Here is a 3,545-nt window from a genome sequence, read left to right as displayed (position 1 = left end):
GTCAAATTGATTCTACACACCTCATAGTGATGTTCACAAGAGGCGAAGCTAACAGATTTCTTTTCGCTCTTGTTGATAAGCATCTGTTCTCGACGGACTGCTTGGATCACATAATCAATATTATCCATCGGTGCAAGCACAACAATGAGTCAGACAAGAAGAACTTCACTGACATGCTTCGGTGGTATATTACGTTTCCTCATACTCTACTGGCCATTATACCGAAGGTGTTCAAGACCGTCAAGAAGTCTTCTGTAGCTCAACCAAAATGAGCTCTCGGCTCCATTGACGCAAAGGGGGAGATTGTTGGGTATTTTGTGTTGCGTCATGGGCTTTGTTTAAGTATATCCGGATTGGGCCTGTCCATCCGTGATTATTGATTAGGGTTAAGCTATATATAATGCATGCATGTATGCCTTAAAAACAATCGTCATTGTTATTATTATTGCTTTGTAACCTTAAACACCTCTACAATCGAAGTTCTTAATCGAGCTCTTCTGAGGTGTTTAAGCTTAATCATTCGACATCAGTTAAACTATTCATGTGTTCTTTATTACTTTGTTTATTGCTTTTCTGCTTAGAATCAATCGATCCTACTAGAACTTTGTTCTAACAGTAGCATTGAACTAGTGAAATAGTGTATCATTGAAATAGTGAGATAGAGTAGTGTTCCATAAATTATACCTATTATAGTTTATATACATGTTTCTGTATAGTGTTCTTGAACTTAGTAAAATAGTGTAGTGTTTTCCCAAACTATACCTATTATAGTTTATGTATATGTTCTTTAATGAATTGAAAACCCTTGCAATTTAATAGTGTGTATAAAGCGAAAATAAAAGGTTTATGAAAATACCCTTTTGCTCGACAAGTTACAAAATGGTTAAAGTTTTATCTAACAAATTTTATACCCATATATATATATATATATATATATATATATATATATATATATCTATATATATATATATATATATATATATATATATATATATAAACATGTATTTTGGAAAACAAAGGTGTAAAATAATTGAAGTAATTTGAAACAGCTTAAAATAGTTTGAATCGGTTGAAATAGTTTGACATGGTTCGAAATCGTTTGAAATCATTTGAATGTTAACACAAAATTTAATTGTATTGTACTTGTATTCCCCCCTAAAAACATGGAAAAATAGTGAAAATGTAGGGGTATGAACTCACCTCGAATGTGTGTGCTAGTTCGGATGCAAAGTGATTGCGAAGGATCACCGGGTTAGAATACGTGAAAGTTGTTGGATTAGTGTCTAAGTCCACAACTATAATTGGTATGTACTTGACCCGATAGTAGAATGGTCCATTTGGATTGCATATCACCAGGGAAATTTAATAGGATGGACTTTTGAGAAGAGGTTATTTATGATTTATTAATATATTATAAGTTCTAATATATTAATATGAAACCATATTATTTAATTAGTATTGATCAAGAATTAGTTTGGAATTAATTTAGTGATCAAAAGAGACTAATTAAATATACAAGGATTGATTGTGTAAATCATTCATTCTTATAAAGTGGGCTCATGATCCATAGTTCTTTATGTTGGGCTAAACCCATGTGGTGACCCATGGATACTCCATGGAGGTTAAAACCCATGGAGCCTAAGGAATGTGGAAAGTCATGCACATTAGGGTTTGCATGGTGTAACCCTAGTTGTGCCACACTATACAAGAAGCCCTTTGGTTGGTGAAATTTGGACTAGTGATCTTTGGAAGAGTCATAGAGCCGATTTCTAAAGCAAGCCATTCTCTCTCAAGTTATCCATTGTCCTAGGTGTGTTTTGATTCCATTTGAGGCATTCACACCATTGGTGCTAAGTTCTTAAAGGCCAAATACATCAAGGATAGCAAGCTACAACAAGAGGTATGTCATCTAACTAGAATTTTGTAGTAAAGATACTCAATTGTATGCTAGTTAGGATGATGCTTTAGAAAAACAAAGTTTGCATGTATATTAGAGAAAACATAGATCCAAAGCATCTAGGGTTGCATGTACACCATATGAGTGTTAGAATGCTCAAAACCCAACAGTGGTATCAGAGCCTAGGGTTGTTTTCCATTATACTTGATGCTACTTATTTTCAAAGCTTGAAAAAATCGATTTTCTGCTTCATGGACAGTGAATTCGCCGAGTCCACCCTATAAACTGACCAACTTGCCGAGTCAGTTCATGTACTCGACGATTTGGTGCTCCTGGATGCAAAATTTCGAGTTTTAAGGCTGGAATTGGAGTAGGATCATTACCCTAAACTGTTTCTGAACTTATAAACCCGTTTTTGATGTGGTAATGATCATGCTTATCCAATTTAAAATATAATTGTCAAAGTTTCATGTTTTGTATTGGTTTATATGGTTAGGCTAATTACATGAAATTTGTTTGATATGAATTGTCTTGTTCTTATGAGTTTAATCTAAATCATAGGCAAATTGTTTGATTTTCTTATTAGAATTTTTTTTTGATCTAAATGGTTTTGATGAATTCCATAACTGTAAGGGTCGAAGTTTTGTTATAATATGTCGAAGTATGTTATATTATTTTACAAGGCATTTTGTATAGAAGCTTAGAGTTTTAGTCCTTGTAATTTTTTGTATGCTTTCACGTCTCCTATAAATAGGGACTTTACTTAGAGTTAGATAAGAGTCTGAGAACAACTTGTCTACTTTCTCTTTGTAAGAACTGAAAGCATAATACGAGCTGAAAACCAGATTATATTTACTCTTTTTATTCATTTGATCATTTCTATGATACATTCTCGATTCATCACTTCATCAATTGGTATCAGAGCAGGAATCAAAATATGCGATCTGATTTTCACTCTGATTCAAAAGGTTTTTGAATCAATTTCCGGTTCAAAACGTTTCCGCACCTTTTGAAGTGAAAAGTGTTCTTGATCTTCAGTTGTGATTCGATTCTGGAACTAATTTGTTGAATCGAGTGTTCTACTTGATTTTTCTGTTCAATTCAGCAATTTGCTTTCAAATTCTCTTTGATTTCTCAGAAAAATTTCATTCGTACATCAATGGCAAACTTCAACTTAAACTCAATGACTTCATACTCTCATCTGCTAGGATCTTCAACTAAGATTCCTATGCTCATTCTGGAATACCATGATCAGTGGTCTGATCGTATGCAAGACTACTTGAATGGACTCGATGAAGAGCTTTGGTCATGTATCTATGGGAATGTTACTCTTCCGACAAATCTTCAACCGATTGGATCTTCATCTGGTGTTACGAGTGTTGGTGATCAAACTGATCGAATGAAGAAACTTGAGAAACGATGTATAAGGGAGTTACGCGGTGCATTGCCTCCAGTTGTGTATAAATATGTCAGAAGTTGTACAACTGCAAAAGAAATCTGGAATAATCTCAAAGAAAAATTTCAAGGAAGCGAGAAGACGAAAATTAATTCAGTTAAGCACTGTTTGATTGAATCAAAAGATTTCAAGCAAAAAGATGGTGAGTCAATTAAATGTTACTATGATAGGCTGAATGAATTGATCTATAAA

This window comes from Lactuca virosa, chromosome 5 (genome assembly GCF_052849685.1).
Source record: "Lactuca virosa cultivar CGN04683 chromosome 5, Lactuca_virosa_CGN04683_v6, whole genome shotgun sequence".
NCBI lineage: Eukaryota > Viridiplantae > Streptophyta > Magnoliopsida > Asterales > Asteraceae > Lactuca > Lactuca virosa.
Note: the sequence above shows the minus strand (reverse complement) of the source record.